This window comes from Trichomycterus rosablanca, chromosome 12 (assembly GCF_030014385.1).
Source record: "Trichomycterus rosablanca isolate fTriRos1 chromosome 12, fTriRos1.hap1, whole genome shotgun sequence".
In the NCBI taxonomy this organism is placed as follows: Eukaryota; Metazoa; Chordata; class Actinopteri; order Siluriformes; family Trichomycteridae; genus Trichomycterus; species Trichomycterus rosablanca.
This window is the reverse complement of record NC_085999.1, coordinates 32,644,043-32,664,207: the sequence shown is the minus strand read 5'-3', so window position 1 is coordinate 32,664,207 and position 20,165 is coordinate 32,644,043. Positions and strand designations below refer to the sequence as shown.

The 20,165-nt window shown below is 40.6% G+C and overlaps 1 pseudogene; it reads right to left on the bottom strand.

Annotated features, from left to right (window-relative positions):
- Positions 1–14,478: 14,478 nt before the first annotated feature.
- On the bottom strand, positions 14,479–18,119 carry LOC134324217 (MORC family CW-type zinc finger protein 3-like; annotated as a pseudogene).
- Between the last annotated feature and the right edge of the window lie 2,046 nt (positions 18,120–20,165).

Genomic DNA, 20,165 nt, shown 5'->3' with positions numbered 1-20,165 from the left:
AGGGGTTCTCAACTGGTCTCAGCCCGGGACCCACATTTTCTCATGGTCATTAAGTCGCGACCCACTTTTATAGAATACAAACCAAACAAATTTATTTTTGAAAAATAGCCTTCAAAAACACATTTAAACATACATATGCATGCAAAGTGAATTTAAGAGCAATTTTTTAAAGAAACTGAGGAGGACCATGCCAACTGCATGTATAAAAGTTACTACAATAAATTTAAATATCAAAACTGCATAAAATAAATAAGGCTACAAAACAAGATGCTTTCACCTAACCTGTCTTTTGTGGAAGTCAGTGAGACAGTTGGGCATGTACTTTACTTCTGATCAGAGTTTCAAAGTCTGGGGTGACAGTAGACAGAGTTACTCTCAGATCATGCTCAGTGTTCAACCTGTTTCTCTGCTTTGACTTGAGCTGGACCAAGGTAGAAAAGCCACTTTCACAAAGATAGGTAAGACGCCCGGAGTGCATGTTCTTGTTTGGAGCAAGATGCTGTCAGACACTTCTGTGATACCTTCAGCTCATTTACATTTTTACATTTTCAGCATTTAGCAGACGCTTGTATCCAAAGCGACTTACACAATGAGCGGAACACGATGAGCAATTGAGGGTTAAGGGCCTTGCTCAGGGACCCAACAGTGGCAACTTGGTGGTGGCGGGGCTTGAACCGGCAACCTTCTGCTTACTAGTCCAGTACCTTAACCACCTAGCTAAAAAACTCCACCGGATTGTCTTTACATGCGGGATGTTTCGTTTGTAAATGTCGCATTAGTTTGGATGGTTTCATGCTCTCATGTGCCAGCATGAGAGCATTACAAATAACACACTGGGGTTTCTGTCCGTGTTTGTCCTCAATGAACGAAAATCCACATTTCAAATACTCCGGGTTATATTTACAAATTAATTATACAAATTTAAAGAGGTAAAGGGTAACCGGCAAACGAATGGTGGTTACCATGGCAACGAGAATGCTGTGCTCGTCTGATGCGTGCTTCTCTCTGTCTCTTTTTTTTTCCAGATAAAAGACGAGTACAAAATCAGATGAGCATTAATTTTTTTTAATTTTTTTTTAATGTATTTATTTTTTACAAGCTGTCCGCGACCCGCCCAGAACGTGTCCGCGACCCACTTTTGGGTCGCGACCCACCAGTTGAGAATCGCTGCTCTAGACTCTCCACCTGTGTGAAGATATAGCAGACAGAGGGAAGGTCGAGAAACAACAAGACAAGATGTGTTTGTAAGATAAATATGATTGGAATCAGGAGGCCCAGCAGCCTGGCAAAGAATGAAGTGAACCAAAACAAGTCGAGATTTAATTACATCCTCAAATGGCAAGCATACTGGTATAAAATTTACTGACAAATCTCTAATCAGTTTGTTTTTGAATCCAGATAACATGGTTGCAAAGCTGATTTAGAACATTGTCATGACAAAGACAAGAACTTTTGGGCCTTGCAAAATGGCCTTATACAGTAGTGTTAAAAAAATAGCAGTCCAACACCATTAACTTGATAAATCAATGTTTTTAGTAGAAATGCTATTTCTACATAGCAAAAAATTTACTTGAAAGTGTAGTAGAGTATTGAAAACAAAACAAACTCAACAATTAGGACATGCATCCCACTCATTCTGAGTAATTGAAGCATTGATTGAAAGGGGGTTGTTCAAAATAATAGCAGTGAGGAGTTCAATTGGTGAAGTCATTCATTCTGCAGAAGAACGGGTGTCAATTTTGGCCCTTATTTAAGGTAGGAGGGGGGCAAATGTTGCACAGGTTGGTCATAGCTAATTTCCTTTTAAAAATACTGGGTAAAATGGGTTGTTCCAGACATTGTTCTGATGAACAGCGTACTTTGATTAAAAAGTTGATTTTAGAGGGAAAAAACATACAGAGAAGTGCAGCAAATGATAGGCTGCTCAGCTAAAATGATCTCAAATGCCTTAAAGTGAAAACCAAAACCTGAAAGATGCAGAAGGAAGAGTGGAACTACTGTTTGAATGGATCAAAGAATAGCCAGAATGGCAAAGGCTCAGCCAGTGATCACCTCCAGAAAGATCAAGGAACATCTGAAGTTACCAGTGAGTACAGAAGATGATTAAGTGAAGCCAATTTACCAGCAAGAACTCCTGCAAAGTCCCGTTGTTAAGAAAAAGACGTGTCCTGAATGGGTTCAAATTTCCCAAAGAACACATTGACTGGTCCAAAGAGAAATGGCTCAACATTTGTGGACTGGTGAAAGAAAAATTTTTCTTTTTGGGTCTAGTGGCCGTAGACAGTATGTCAGACGACCCTCAAGCACTGAATTCAAGCCAAAGTTCACTGTGAAGACAGTAAAACATGGTGGTACAAAACTATGATATGGGGATGTTTCTCATACCATGGTGTTACGTCTATTTATCACATACGAGGGATCATGGATCAGTTTAAATATATCAGAATACTTGAGGAGATCATGTTGCCCTATGTCGAAGAATAAATGCCCTTAAAATGGGTGTTTCAACATGACAATGACCCAAAACATCTTGGTTACAGACAAACAAGATTGAGTTAATAGAGTGGCCAGCCCAATCCCCTGACCTCAATCCCATAAAGAACTTGTGGGCTGAAATCTGAAACGCGTTTTTTTGAGGTAAAACCCAAAATTGCAGAAGAACTGTGGAATGTCGTCTAATCATCCTGGACTGGATACCTGTTCAGAGGTGCCAGAAGTTGGTCGACTCCATGCAACACAGATCTCGGAAACAATTATTATGCCACTAAATATTAATAATATATTAATAACACTAAATATTCAGTAATTTAAAGTAAAGTGAAACCTCAAACATTTTCAGTTTATAGATACATTTTTTGAGTTTTTAAAGAAAAATGCTGGCACTGCTTTTTTTTTTAACAGCCTAATATTCATTTTTCTTAACTTTCTGTAAAGGATTAACACAAACTGGCTACATTTAGTTAATGTTTTGATTTAGAATTAAAAGTGTAGTATTTTCAGTGCATTTGCATTTATGGAAATAAAAGTTATTATAATGATTTTGTGCTTCATTCACTTTTTTAAAATCACTGCTATTTTTTTTAACACTACTGTAAAACCTTTGTACATGGCACCCTATTCTGTGAAATCTCAGATGTTTGCAAACTGAGGTCTGTGAAATTAAGCACATTTTCCCATGAATTTAGTAGGGCACTACTATAAAGCCACGAAAATATCTTCTTGTTCAATTTTTGTTCAGTAACATACACTATATACAGTGTATCACAAAAGTGAGTACACCCCTCACATTTCTGCATTTCTGAAATATTTCATTATATCTTTTCATGGGACAACACTATAGAAATAAAACTTGGATATAACTTAAGAGTAGTCAGTGTACAGCTTGTATAGCAGTGTAGATTTACTGTCTTCTAAAAATAACTCAACACACAGCCATTAATGTCTAAATAGCTGCAACATAAGTGAGTACACCCCACAGTGAACATGTCCAAATTGTGCCCAAAGTGTCAATATTTTGTGTGACCACCATTATTATCCAGCACTGCCTTAACCCTCCTGGGCATGGAATTCACCAGAGCTGCACAGGTTGCTACTGGAATCCTCTTCCACTCCTCCATGATGACATCACGGAGCTGGTGGATGTTAGACACCTTGAACTCCTCCACCTTCCACTTGAGGATGCGCCACAGGTGCTCAATTGGGTTTAGTCCATCACCTTTACCTTCAGCTTCCTCAGCAAGGCAGTTGTCATCTTGGAGGTTGTGTTTTGGGTCGTTATCCTGTTGGAAAACTGCCATGAGGCCCAGTTTTCGAAGGGAGGGGATCATGCTCTGTTTCAGAATGTCACAGTACATGTTGGAATTCATATTTTCCTCAATGAACTGCAGCTCCCCAGTGCCAGCAACACTCATGCAGCCCAAGACCATGATGCTACCACCACCATGCTTGACTGTAGGCAAGATACAGTTGTCTTGGTACTTCTCACCAGGGCGCCGCCACACATGCTGGACACCATCTGAGCCAAACAAGTTTATCTTGGTCTTGTCAGACCACAGGGCATTCCAGTAATCCATGTTCTTGGACTGCTTGTCTTCAGCAAACTGTTTGCGGGCTTTCTTGTGCGTCAGCTTCCTTCTGGGATGACGACCATGCAGACCGAGTTGATGCAGTGTGCGGCGTATGGTCTGAGCACTGACAGGCTGACCTCCCACGTCTTCAACCTCTGCAGCAATGCTGGCAGCACTCATGTGTCTATTTTTTAAAGCCAACCTCTGGATATGATGCCGAACACGTGGACTCAACTTCTTTGGTCGACCCTGGCGAAGCCTGTTCCGAGTGGAACCTGTCCTGGAAAACCGCTGTATGACCTTGGCCACCATGCTGTAGCTCAGTTTCAGGGTGTTAGCAATCTTCTTATAGCCCAGGCCATCTTTGTGGAGAGCAACAATTCCATTTCTCACATCCTCAGAGAATTCTTTGCCATGAGGTGCCATGTTGAATATCCAGTGGCCAGTATGAGAGAATTGTACCCAAAACACCAAATTTAACAGCCCTGCTCCCCATTTACACCTGGGACCTTGACACATGACACCAGGGAGGGACAATGACATATTTGGGCACAATTTGGACATGTTCACTGTGGGGTGTACTCACTTATGTTGCCAGCCATTTAGACATTAATGGCTGTGTGTTGAGTTATTTTCAGAAGACAGTAAATCTACACTGCTATACAAGTTGTACACTGACTACTCTAAGTCATATCCAAGTTTCATGTCTATAGTGTTGTCCCATGAAAAGATATAATGAAATATTTGCAGAAATGTGAGGGGTGTACTCACTTTTGTGATACACTGTATCCCAAAAACATGTAGCAAAAGATCGTTTCCTTTTCCAGAATAACTGTGCCTTTGTGCAAAAAGTGAGGCCGATAAAAACATGGTTTGGCAAGTTTGGGATGAAGGAACTCTAGTACCCAGCACAGAGCTCTGACTTCATTAAATACCTTTGGTTAAACAGGAACATCATTCATGAGCCAGGTCTTTTCAACTCACCAGTGCTGTTTTGACTGAATGGGTACAAATGACCACAGACACATTTATAAAAAATACTGTTCAAAGCCTTCCCAAAACAGTGGAGGCTATTAGGGAGGGTATCCCTCTTCATTATTGCTCATGGTTTTAGAATGTGATGTTCAACAATCTTGTAGTAAGCTGAGTGCACACAGATTTGGCTACACAGTACATTTGATCACAGTATAACTGGTGACTGTGAATTTGAGAAAGAATCCATTAAGCAGGCTGCAGACCAATCCAAACCACTCACCTTTTTCATCAGCTCCTCTTGCTTCTTGTTTCTCTCGTCCAGTTCCCTCAACAGAAGATCAATCTGACAAGCCACCTCATCATCCACTCTCTTTGCTTTTGTTTTCTCTATCAAGTCCCTTCATCTTCAGCTCATCCAGCTCCAGCTGAAGCTTCTTTATGTTCTCTTTGGCCTCTAGGTACTGAACTTTGTAGTCTTGAATCATCTCAGGGCTGGTCTGTGTGCTCTGATGGTTCTGTTCCTTTTTTAGTGTGCTTTGTTTGAGCTCCAGCAGCTGACTCTGAAGCTCTTCCACCTGCAGGATGAGGCGATGCTGCTCAGCACGGCTTTCGTCACGTTCCTGAGCAGCTGCCTCCAGCAGCTCCATCAGATTGTCCTGTTGCTGCTGGGCGTCCACCACATTCAGAGTCATGCTCTCAAGTTTCGCTTCTGTTTTCATGTCTGACAGAGGTTTAGCAGAAATGTTTGGACTTATTTGATCAGGGAACTCTGCACTATTTGACTTTTTATCAAATTTTATAGCATTCTCATTCAGTTCCATGGGTTCTTCCTCAATAGGCCCTAGCTCATGTGCTGTGCTCTGCTGTTCTTGCCTATGTTCCATTTCTAATTGATTCTCTTCTTCTCTGTTTCTGTCTTGCATGCTATCTGTTTTGTCCACTTCTTTTTTCACAGAGCAGTCTTGGTTAGTCTGGGTTGATATGCAGACATGTCCAGTGGATACAGATAAAGAAGTTGTAGCAGTAGTCTTATTGTCCTCCATGGCCACGCTGTCAGTACCATCAACGTGTTTTTTCTGTTTATCCTCACTCTCCTTATGTTCTAACTTGACTTTGGTTATGTCAAAGCTTGGCTGTGTTAACTTGGGCCTAGGTGTGCTGCAGCTCTCAATAATAACAATATCATCATCAACATCTTTCACTGCTGTTTTATTCCCACTGCTATCAGGAATAATCAAGTTTGGTGAGGAACAGCTGTAGGATGAGTTTGAGAATGCTGATGGACTGTTTGGTGTGTTGCCATCAAAACCATTTTTCACTCTGGCTCTCTTTATCTCTCCGTTTTCGCTGCTCATGTCAAGAGTTCTTTTAATCCTAAAATGAAGCAGAGATTAAATTATAAAAAAAAAAAAACAATGCTAGAGCTGCAATCACATGCCACACCGCGTAACTGCTTTTGCGCTGCTGAGCCGTTGTTTCCTTCAGAGTGAGGTGGTGCCACTGCGCTACCTTGAGTGTCACACACTGCATATGTGCCACTCAGTTTGTCACTTCTTGGCACTGCTTTTAATATTCAACCTGGTTGAATTTTGACCTTGTTTATCACTGACCTTTTCAAAGCACCACTAATGAGACAGATTGTTTATATGACGTAGAAGCAAAGAGCAGCAGGAAACACATCACAGAGCATCACTGTTTCATTCCAATAAGAATTAGAACCATGGCACTGTGAGACTGGCTTTGCATTATAGATAGCAATGCTACGTTTCCTAATCCTGGAATCGCTTGTTGCTGCATCGTAGCTCTTCATTTGTGATTACATTCACCCTTGGATTAATAAAACAGTAAAGTTTCACAAGGCCACTTCATTGTTCTGCTGGGTTTTTCTCATGTCTCCAAATGGCAACGGTTGCCTGAGCTTCATTGTTTAAACTAAAATATGTTTCATAGAGCACTTCTTGCAGAAAGGGGTTTTGCTGCGCATCATGTGAAAAGCTTAAACGCAGAAGTAAGGTGCAGCATACACACAGTGTCACGGTAGGCTGGGCATAAAATGCCTATCAAGTAAAAACCAAAAGTGATACAAATGTGACACAGTGATGTACCTTGCAGGAGTGGAGAGGGAGATGACATGACTGATAACTGGAAAGTCATCAGAAGGTTTTGAGCCTGTAGTATTTAATAAAAAAAGAACCAAAAATGTAAGTAATTATTTCATTTTAGAGCAATATGCACAAATAGATGAAAATAAAATCATTACCAGATCCCCTGCAAGGGCTGGAATTAAGGGACAAGTTGGGTGTGGCTTGGATGGGTGACGCAGGTGAAGAAGGGCTCTATTGAGAAAAAAACTAAATTAAATAATGCAAGAGCTATAAATACATACATACATACATACATACATATACACACACAATATGGACAAAAGTATTGGGACACCCATAATAATTACTGAACTTGCGTGTTTCAGTTACAATAACTGCTAACAGGTGTAATAAACAAACAAATAGGGCTCATTTGTTTTTAAACACACTGTCCAACAAGCTTATGGTAAAGTGTCCAAACAGTTTTGGCTATATAGTGTGAGCGTGTGTATATATGTATATGTAAATACATAAAATAATTTGCTAATTAATATCAGAAAAAGATTCTGAAGGACATTTGCAGGTGTGAATACATTATATGGCCAAAAGTATGTGGTCACCTGACCATGAGCTGGTTAGACATCTCATTCTGAAACCATGGGAATTAATCTGTATGGCAGTTATAACAGCATCCACTTATCTGTGTAGTCAGGCACTGATAGTAACAAGACGTCCTCACTCGCAATCAACGTTCTGATTTATTTCAAAGGTGTTTAAATGCTTTGAGGTCAGGGCTCTGTGCAGGCCACTAACTCATTAAACCATGCCCTTATGGACCACAGTTTCACAGACATAATGAAACAAAATGGGGGCCGTGAGAAGCATAAATTGCTTTTATACACTTTTCAACATTGGAATTGCTAGAACAATAATTTATATCAATAATATAGTAGGGGTCTTGATACTTTTGGCCATATAATGCTGGTGTTCATTTACCAAGAAACCTAGTCATCACATGCTACTGATATACAGTGTATCACAAAAGTGAGTACACCCCTCACATTTCTGCATATATTTAAGTATATCTTTTCATGGGACAACACTGACAAAATGACACTTTGACACAATGAAAAGTAGTCTGTGTGCAGCTTATATAACAGTGTAAATTTATTCTTCCCTCAAAATAACTCAATATACAGCCATTAATGTCTAAACCACCGGCAACAAAAGTGAGTACACCCCTTAGTGAAAGTTCCTGAAGTGTCAATATTTTGTGTGGCCACCATTATTTCCCAGAACTGCCTTAACTCTCCTGGGCATGGAGTTTACCAGAGCTTCACAGGTTGCCACTGGAATGCTTTTCCACTCCTCCATGACGACATCACGGAGCTGGTGGATATTCGAGACTTTGCGCTCCTCCACCTTCCGCTTGAGGATGCCCCAAAGATGTTCTATTGGGTATAGGTCTGGAGACATGCTTGGCCAGTCCATCACCTTTACCCTCAGCCTCTTCAATAAAGCAGTGGTCGTCTTAGAGGTGTGTTTGGGGTCATTATCATGCTGGAACACTGCCCTGCGACCCAGTTTCCAGAGGGAGGGGATCATGCTCTGCTTCAGTATTTCACAGTACATATTGGAGTTCATGTGTCCCTCAATGAAATGTAACTCCCCAACACCTGCTGCACTCATGCAGCCCAAGACCATGGCATTCTCACCACCATGCTTGACTGTAGGCATGACACACTTATCTTTGTACTCCTCACCTGATTGCCGCCACACATGCTTGAGACCATCTGAACCAAACCAATTAATCTTGGTCTCATCAGACCATAGGACATGGTTCCAGTAATCCATGTCCTTTGTTGACATGTCTTCAGCAAACTGTTTGCGGGCTTTCTTGTGTAGAGACTTCAGAAGAGGCTTCCTTCTGGGGTGACAGCCATGCAGACCAATTTGATGTAGTGTGCGGCGTATGGTCTGAGCACTGACAGGCTGACCCCCCACCTTTTCAATCTCTGCAGCAATGCTGACAGCACTCCTGCGCCTATCTTTCAAAGACAGCAGTTGGATGTGATGCTGAGCACGTGCACTCAGCTTCTTTGGACGACCAACGCGAGGTCTGTTCTGAGTGGACCCTGCTCTTTTAAAATGCTGGATGATCTTGGCCACTGTGCTGCAGCTCAGTTTCAGGGTGTTGGCAATCTTCTTGTAGCCTTGGCCATCTTCATGTAGCGCAACAATTTCGTCTTTTAAGATCCTCAGAGAGTTCTTTGCCCTGAGGTGCCATGTTGGAACTTCAGTGACCAGTATGAGAGAGTGTGAGAGCTGTACTACTAAATTGAACACACCTGCTCCCTATGCACACCTGAGACCTAGTAACACTAACGAGTCACATGACATTTTGGAGGAAAAATGACAAGCAGTGCTCAATTTGGACATTTAGGGGTGTAGTCTCTTAGGGGTGTACTCACTTTTGTTGCCGGTGGTTTAGACATTAATGGCTGTATATTGAGTTATTTTGAGGGAAGAATAAATTTACACTAAGCTGCACACAGACTACTTTTCATTGTGTCAAAGTGTCATTTTGTCAGTGTTGTCCCATGAAAAGATATACTTAAATATCTGCAGAAATGTAGGGGTGTACTCACTTTTGTGATACACTGTACTTATATAAAATACATTTTCTATATTTAATATATTTTCTTAACTCTGCTTCTTCAGAATATTGAGGCTCTTGTTCAGCATCACAACTCCTGTATACATAAGACATTTATGTAAGCTAGCACACACATTTACATTAACATAACAAATATATACATACAGTACTGTATAAAGTACAACAAAGCAGTGGTAATATGCCATCTTGACCACTAGCAACTTACCCACTACAGACAATATACTAGACAATATATTTGAAGTTTTATTTAAAATGTAATTTTTTTGTAAATACTGTAGAAGGTTTTTAATGGTTGCAACATATTACAAAACAAATTGGGGGCTTGTTGACCACTGTGTTACATTGTTATTTTGGTGCTTAAATTACATTTGACCAGCCAAATGTATTTTTGTGTTTTTGTTAGTTAGGGTTGGGATTTCCTTCCCATCTTTGGCAAGATACCACTATTCTATGTACTTTTTAAAGGTGATGTTAAACTATGCCTGTCTCTGGTTGTGATGCCTGTGTGCCCATTGTATATGGGCTTTTTCGGAATTTTTCCAGCCCTCTCAATAAAGTCCCAATTGTAAATCCACTACCGGTTGCTCAACTCCCAATCTAAACATCCTAATGTATTAGAAAAAATAAAATATTAATATTATAAAAAATAAGTACACTGTGACATCACTATCAACAGACGCATGAAAACTGTGAACTCTTATAGAACTGGTCTAGTAGACAAAGCCACAACAGCATCCAAAGAAAAATTTCTCAGTTTCAACTGTGAAACAAAAACTTCAAGCTGCAGGTTCAGACAGGTCAGGGAGTAGGAAGCTAGTGCAAAGATGGAAAAAGAGGCTTGGACATGGAGTAGTGGTCTACCGATAACTGGAAGGTCTTATAGTCCAATAAACCAAAAATGTCAAAATATTATCTGTCAATTATAGATGAGAAAGCATAATGGTCTGGGGCTGTACTGCTGGGTGGACTAGGGACCCAATTATGTGGAAAACATCATGTGTAATTCCCGTAATGAGAGTGGCAGTTTGACTAAAGTAAAAGTGTTGGTGTGAAAGATGCTGCAATATACCAGCTTAACAGAGCTCAACTTTGACTTTCTTAAATGGTGCAAACTAATCCAACTCCAGGTCAACAAATGTTGATTGTTGGGGTGATAGCATCAGTGTTCATTTGGTGAAAATGATCAAATATCAAAAAGGCTGGTTTAGTGCTGTCAATTAAACTGGACATTCAGAACACTATGGTGAAACAAGGTCCCTTAACAAACTTTTATCCATCATGGACAAAACTCATCCACTGCATGAAACTGTTGCTTTACAAAAATGAAACACTCATTTAGAAACACAGCAGCCTGCGGTATGGAGGCTTCGACAATGTGTTTGGAGATGTACCTGTTAGTTTCAGCTAAACAACACGTTTTGCTGAAATGTTAGGCACAATAAATACACTTTCAGCAATTAGTGTCTTGAGTTCCCAAATAATTTTTTGTTAAAAGTAAAGTCAGTGTAACAAGGTGGTAAACACTCCCGGTCTGAGCTTTTTTGGAATGTGTTGCAGCTAGTGGTGAGCGGATCGATCCAAATATCAATATTATCGATACCAACGTTGGTATTGGTATCGGATCGATACTAGCGTGATGGGATCGATACTTTAGTTTTACTTTTTCTCCGCTACATTCAGCACGTTTCTCCTGTTTCGTCAGAAAGTAAAGATCATGTCTGTACAGACTCGCTTCTCTCACAGCTTATGCCTAGTTCACACTACAAGATTTTTGCCCTGATTTTAGCTCGGTGACTGGTTGGCGCTAGATTTGCCAGCTCGGGAGCAACTCAGCGTTTGCTCGGCGATCAAAACTCGGCTCTCAGTCGCTAAGTGTGAACTATCCAACAACTCGATCCGACCGGCTCGCTGACCGCTCGGCGACCAGATCAAGTTTTCTAGCACGTCAGATATCTGATCTCAGTTGTGCGACTGGGAATGAGTGAACATGTCGAACAGCCAATGAGAACGCAGGATACGGTGTGAGGGGAAACGCAGGAGAGGAGTGTAAACAGGTGGGACAGGGGCTTAATTAATATAGTTTATATCAGAATACACCAGCACACACACGTTTTACAGTATTTCTGATTTGATCGTCCTCTACAAAACATAATACCCACGCTGCATTGCAAAATTATTAATTAACCTCCAACTTACTATAGAACAATGCATACTGTTCATGTTGCCAAATCCACTCAGATTCATTTATTTTTCCTCCTTGAGTTCATCACAGCGCACAAACACTTTGATCACTCGCCACTTGTTGACGTGCGTTTTTGGACGTGGTATCATTAAACCCCTAGTCACTTCTCACGTGTGTTTTTGTAAAGAAAAAAAAAAAAGAAAAAAAAAAGGGAGACCAGAGAAGCTCGTCTGCGATTCCAGTTGGTGATAGTGTAGTGTGAAACCCCCTATCGCCGATCAGTCGTGTAGTGTGAAATATACACCAACTGAAAGACTCCCAAGTGCAAGAGATCCAGTCGTGAAGTGTGAACTGTACAGAGACCTGAGCACTTGGAAAGTCGTGTAGTGTGAACTCTGCATTACATGTACAGTGTATCACGAAAGTGAGTACACCCCTCACATTTCTGCAAATATTTCATTATATCTTTTCATGGGACAACACTATAGACATGAAACTTGGATATAACTAAGAGTAGTCAGTGTACAACTTGTATAGCAGTGTAGATTTACTGTCTTCTGAAAATAACTCAACACACAGCCATTAATGTCTAAATAGCTGGCAACATAAGTGAGTACACCCCACAGTGAACATGTCCAAATTGTGCCTAAAGTGTCAATATTTTGTGTGACCACCATTATTATCACTGCCTTAACTCTCCTGGGCATGGAATTCACCAGAGCTGCACAGGTTGCTACTGGAATCCTCTTCCACTCCTCCGTGATGACATCACGGAGCTGGTGGATGTTAGACACCTTAAACTCCTCCACCTTCCACTTGAGGATGCGCCACAGGTGCTCAATTGGGTTTAGTCCATCACCTTTACCTTCAGCTTCCTCAGCAAGGCAGTTGTCATCTTGGAGGTTGTGTTTGGGGTCGTTATCCTGTTGGAAAACTGCCATGAGGCCCAGTTTTCGAAGGGAGGGGATCATGCTCTGTTTCAGAATGTCACAGTACATGTTGGAATTCATGTTTCCCTCAATGAACTGCAGCTCCCCAGTGCCAGCAACACTCATGCAGCCCAAGACCATGATGCTACCACCACCATGCTTGACTGTAGGCAAGATACAGTTGTCTTGGTACTTCTCACCAGGGCGCCGCCACACATGCTGGACACCATCTGAGCCAAACAAGTTTATCTTGGTCTCGTCAGACCACAGGGCATTCCAGTAATCCATGTTCTTGGACTGCTTGTCTTCAGCAAACTGTTTGCTGGCTTTCTTGTGCGTCAGCTTCCTTCTGGGATGACGACCATGCAGACCGAGTTGATGCAGTGTGCGGCGTATGGTCTGAGCACTGACAGGCTGACCTCCCACGTCTTCAACCTCTGCAGCAATGCTGGCAGCACTCATGTGTCTATTTTTTAAAGCCAACCTCTGGATATGACGCCGAACACGTGGACTCAACTTCTTTGGTCGACCCTGGCGAAGCCTGTTCCGAGTGGAACCTGTCCTGGAAAACCGCTGTATGACCTTGGCCACCATGCTGTAGCTCAGTTTCAGGGTGTTAGCAATCTTCTTATAGCCCAGGCCATCTTTGTGGAGAGCAACAATTATATTTCTCACATCCTCAGAGAGTTCTTTGCCATGAGGTGCCATGTTGAATATCCAGTGGCCAGTATGAGAGAATTGTACCCAAAACACCAAATTTAACAGCCCTGCTCCCCATTTACACCTGGGACCTTGACACATGGCACCAGGGAGGGACAACGACACATTTGGGCACAATTTGGACATGTTCACTGTGGGGTGTACTCACTTATGTTGCCAGCTATTTAGACATTAATGGCTGTGTGTTGAGTTATTTTCAGAAGACAGTAAATCTACACTGCTATACAAGCTGTCCACTGACTACTCTAAGTTATATCCAAGTTTCATGTCTATAGTGTTGTCCCATGAAAAGATATAATGAAATATTTGCAGAAATGTGAGGGGTGTACTCACTTTCGTGATACACTGTACACCTCGCTCCTCCCCTCCTGCTCTGCTGTGTTTTGTTGTGGTTCCGTCACGTTGTTATAATCCTAACAGACATCAGTACATTGGTAGGCATTGGAAGACTAAGTTTTTGAAACTTTACTTTGCAGATACAGAAATAGGGTCAATTTTATGGAAACAATAGTGTAAACTATATGTACGTAAAGTACGAACGCACTTTGCGCAAATGAATCGGAGCATGCGTAGTGAGACTCTTATTCTGTGTAATTGTGTTTTGATGAATGAGAGCTCTTTTCTTTTGACTTTGTGCTTATACGTGTAAACAGAATAGCATCTATTTTTTCTTTTAAATAAACAAGGACACACATTCGGTCACTATTAAAAATTTACCAATTTATTCACCCAGCAAACACAACTATGTGGTATGAGTTAGCTGCTTTGTGGTGATACGCCTAGAAACAAGAAATCAGACCACTTTAAACAACAAAATTTATTTATAACCCTACTGAGAGCAGCTACTTGTATGTATTACAATAATACATATAAAGGTCATGAAAATTCACTGATTTAGCAATCTGATGATGCATTTACCTTAATTACTAAAGTAAAGTATCGGTATTGGCGATACTGGCCCTGTATTTACTTGGTATTGGATCAATACCAAATTTTGCAGTATCGCACACTACTAGAACTTGCAGCTATGAAATTTAGAATGAGTGCACGTACAAAAAGCAATACACTTGAAGTAAAACATAAAATACTTTGTACTGTTTTCTTTCAAATACAGGCCATAACAGATTTACAAATCTTCCTGTTTTAATTAAAATTTTTTACTACTGTTAAACCTTTTTTGTGTTAGTATAAATTTGTAGACTTGTGAATGTGTTCTTGCATGTGTGTTTGTGGGTCCTTAACAGGTACAGTGGAGTTTGTTTGAAGAATCCCGCAATACTCTTTAAGCTTAGTGTTTAAAACCTGCATGGTTTTCCTGCACAAATAAAAATAACATTATTACACCATGTACAAATAAACAGAACTGGTATTCTATCACAGTAAAGCTTATTTAGGACTTTGACTGAAATGACTGAAATCATCCAAAAATGGCCTAATAAATATAAGGAACATATTCAGTTTAAGATGATGTGATGTGATGTTGAGTTCCTCTTAAATCTGTATTTGTAGCTAAATATGTCTTACAAATTGTGGTTAAACAAACCTGTATTTATCTGTAGGGATAAAGTCCTGCTTGTTGTGAGTTGGTTGTAGGTAGTTACACTCTATTATCCCGGTAACACCTGCTGCTGTGCTGTCTGCCTGTTTACAGAACACAAAACACTGTTAACATGTGATGGTGCATACAGAATGGAAGGTTTTGATCACATTACATGGCTGAAAATGTTTTTGCAATTGAATGTGATTATTTAGAGATAATAAGTTTTTATTTGCTGCTACTTAGCTTATCCTAATGTATAGTATTTCTGTTACTAATATCTGAAAACTGTAAACTGAAAACTAAACTAAACAACTAAAAAGAAGCAACACCACTGTGCATCTGATTCCATTGAAAGAGTTTAGTAAAAGTAAATAATGTGCAAAATTCTGACCTTGCGTTGACAGGGAACACGTTCGTAGGCTTTGATGAGGCGATTGTTGTAGTACATCATGATGCCAAAGTGATCTGTGTTCTTTGTGTTGTAGCCAAAGGTGATTTCAGTGCTATGATTCTGAGGCAAACACTTAAAGATCATGACATTTAAAATCATGTTTGATAATTAGATCTGACATATTCATCACCATTTATTTGTTTTTTTGTTTTTTAATCTTCCATAACACTAATAATCGGCAAAAGGATACAAGAAATGTGGGTTTGTAATTGTACGTCTTAACTTGTTAGACTTTTGGAGAGCTCCAAAGTTTTCACCCTTTGTCCTCGAATTATAATCTGCATTTTTGGGATCAGGTACAGGATACTGCAGTATGCCTTAAACAAGGAAAATAAACACAAACACATGATCATGCAGAACTAATAGTTGTTATCACAGTAAGTTAAGGTGGTAAATTGTGAACAGATTTATTCAGCTTTCTTCATCTAAACTCTTACCCGCAGTGAATATTCACTCTCAGGCACTGATGAGCCTTGCCATCTCATTTGCTCTATGGTGCTCTCATACACGTCATCTGGAATCTGGATGTCACAGTCTTGAGAGAAGTCAAGTTCTAATACTGACTCTGTTCTGCTAACGGAATAAAAATGTATAATAAAAAAAGCCAGTGCCAACAAGTTCCAACAGCAGTTTTAACTTCTTTTCTGAAATGAAGTTGAGTGGTATGAAATATCCAACCCATAACAGGACAACAGTGCTGTCCTTCTGTAGTATTATTTACTAAAAATAAAATTACAAAAGTAGCCGCTCAGGTGGCGCAGCAGTAAAAACACATGCTGCAACCAGAGCTGGATCTTGAATACATTGTATCGAATCCAGCTCTGCCTTTGCCGGCTGAAGACTGAGTGGCTACATGAACAACGATTGGCATGTTGTTCAGATAGGGGGCGGGACTAAAAGCCGGATGGGGACTTTCTCTCAGACTAACACGATTACGACCTTTGCTGGCTGGTTGGTGGCGCCTGCGCGGAGATGGGGGTGTGGCCCTCCGCGCACAGCGCCGTACCACACTGCGCTCATCAAGTATAGGTGATAAGATGTTCAATTGCTGTGTACGTCTTGGAGGGGGCATGGAGCAGCCTCGTCCTCCCCAATCGGGAGCAGGAACGAGCATTAGTGAGAGGATGATTGACGGGTAGAAATTGGATGTGCTTAAAGTGGGAGAAAAAAGGGGTAAAATACAAAAAAAAAAAAAAATTTACAAAAGTATTTATTTTTATTTTCACCCTGAATGTTATGTTGGTAGGCTTGTAAGGTTGAACTCAAGCCACATGTGGCACCTGTAAATGCTTTTAGGAAACACTGGACAACAATGTTTTGCAAAAGTTTTGCTTCCTTGAACATTGTTGGTGATTGTGAGTTTTAGTGACACATTCAAGCTTAACACAAATATAGTTTCTGATTGTATCACATTGCTATTTTGAGAAATATAAGATTAAGTTTTACTGATTATTACACATGTCATTTTAGTTCACTTTAAGTTAAAAGTGTATTGCTGCTGATTTTGTGCTCAGCGTACAGTGCATCTCCTGTTAGTGTCTAGCAATAGTCAGCCAGCATTGACGGATTCCAGTTGCCTTGGTAACGTTATTAATCATGTGAACACGCTTGCCATGTTCATCACTTACTGCACCAAGATTAGCAGGAAAGAAATCCAAGTGTGAATGCAGGAAATGGATTTTCAATGACATGTTTCACTTTATCACTTTGTAAGCTAGAAGAAAGTCCTCAACCAGTTCAATGTAGTTTGGCACTCAATAGTTGCCAAGGAAATTTACAGCAACATCCTTAAATGATTTCCAAGTTATTTCCTCATCCAGCAGCTCTTTGAACTGAGTGTATTTAATGATGTCGGATTTGTGATCCAACAAAAATGCCTTTCTTTAATCTTGGCATTAGGCATACTTGGGAACATTTGTCTCAAATAACAAAAACCTTTTCCCTCCTTGTTCATTGCTTTCACTACTTTTTTCATTAGCCCATGATTATGTGAAGTGGAGACAAAAGTATCTTTGTTGGGTCTAAAAGTGATTTATGTGCCACATCTTTATCATGGCTGTCCCATTCGCAAATGAAGCAGCAGCATATCCAAGCTGCAATCCAAGCAGCAGTGCACAGTCTCCAATCAAAAAAATGGTACACGATAGGAAAATTTTGAGATGATTTTTGTTATCAGCAGCTCAAATACATAAGATACACCCAAAAGTGTTCAAGAAGCAAAATCCCTGTTGACCAGTAAGATTATAAGCTGTTTTATTGTTAACAATATTATAACATCAGATGGCTAATTAATGGTAAAATGTCATACAAGTAGATCATCACATTTGATCTTTTTGTACTCTACTTCTCTATTTCTCAATTCCTATATTTTACTTTGTGCCAGCATACTTACTGCCGGAGGTTCCAGATGAGTATACGTGTTCCTGTTGATTGAGGACTCTTTTCATCAATGAGCCTGAGTTCAGTCAGCAGTTCCTCCTTGGTATTAAACAGAGTATTTCAGGATATCCTGAAGACTTGACTCATGCTCTGGTGCAACATCAAGTGAAAAATGAGGGTTAAGGACAAAATTTAATTGTGGAACTATTAAAACTCCAAATGAACTATTTATGTCTCATAACTTCTATAAATTTTGTTGTTTGCCAACCCTTAAAGCCTTGCACTTAAAATAAAGGATATAAGTTTGTCCAGTAGGTGTGAATGTGATGATTGGCACTATGACATTCTCAGCTTGTAAGTCCTTGAGGTAGGTCTGTGACAGAAGCCACACACACATGGTTTCTGCTCTCCTGGAGAACACAATGGCATCCCTTCCCAAGCGCATAGAACTTGACTTGAATCCATTACCATACTGGCCCACTGGAACATGAGTCCTAAATCTCTGTTTATCATTGAAGCCAAAACTAACAGATAGAAATTTTTTAAAGAAGTCTGATGACCATGTTTAAATATATATACACTGTATCACTACTGTAGGTTTAAAGAACACATTAATACCTGAGCATTTTGTGCATCTCATTAAAGTCCATGCCTGCACCATTATCCATGAAGACAAGGCAGATTTGTCCTTTGACCATTTGTTTATCAATCCAGAACTGCTTGGCTTTTACATCAAAACCATTGTCTATAAACAAACAACAAATGCAGTGTAAATTACAAAACCAAATACAATAATTAAATACAATATTAAAAACAACATTTGTGTTATGTGGGAGAAAGAGGACTCAAGTGCGGAGATGGCGAAATAATAATTTTATTTTTTTGAATGAAAATAAAGAACTCAAAACACAAAACAAACAAAAACCCATCAGGAACCCCGATGGACGGCGCTGGGCGCTGCCGGCAACAAAAACAGAAAAGGAAAAATAAAGCAAGCTGGACGCGAACCAAAACAAGAAACAAGAAAACAAGAAAAGCCCCCGAAATCACCTATGGCGCAGTTCGGGGGAACAGAAGGCCTTGTCAACAGCCGTAGCTGGAAAGAGCCTGTTTGTTATTGAAAACGGGGGGAAAGATAAGAATGCTAAACGCGAGAATAATAGCGGCATAATGACTGCACGGCTTCAGACCACGCTCGTTCAAAGAGAGGTAAAAGCATAAAACTAACTACCTCGACCTTGTGGTCTGCACACCCGAGTGGCCTCGTGCCACCAGGGATGCCACCTAGTCCTAAGAAAGGAGCGTGGACGCAATGTCAAATGAGAGCAAGAGAACCAGTCCGAGACTCAGTTAAACAAGCTCATAAGTGCGGATTCGAACCAGGGTTGCTGGCGGTACAGCCGAACGCTTAACGGTGTCGCCACCCAGCGGTTCTGGAATGCAATGGCTCTAACAGTTAAAAGGCACCATAGCGGGGATCAGAACAAGCGCTGTAACTTGACGCTGATCGAAACCGCTAGCGCTAATGCTAAGCGTGTAAACAAATAACAGTACGAGGACTACACGGCGTCGCACCACGCTAATTCTAAGTGAGGTAAAAGCAAAAGACTAACTACCTCGACCTTGCAGTCTACACACCCGAATGGCCTTGTGCCACCAGGGTACCACCTAGTCCTAAGAAAGAAGCGTGGAAGAGCCGTCGACAGCCCTCACGGACACCGAAGTGCCCAAACAGAAAAAAGGAAACAAAGGCAGAAGGTGCGACGCCTGCAGCCTGGCGAGGCTCCCTTAAATAAGGGAACCGCAGCTGCAGGTCGTTCGCCCTAACGAGCTGGCCAATTACTTAGGGCCACGCTCGTTGCTGCTCTGTAAGGCCTGTGACGTCAGGGAAGAGTGGTAAGTTCCACTGACGCCACAGAACCTTACAGGTTTAAGTTCTCTGGCTCTTCACTACCAAAATTAGTAAAAACCAATTAATCACCAGCTAGCAGATTCAGTATAGCAGCAATACACATAAATTAGAAGCCACATCATAGCATCTAAATTAAAAAAACTCTTAAAATAGTGTTTTACCTTCTCTGTTCTGTGATATATTTATGTAATTAGTAAGTGTATCCTTCATTAACTGGGAAGACAGGCTTGCTTTTAATTGATAGATGAT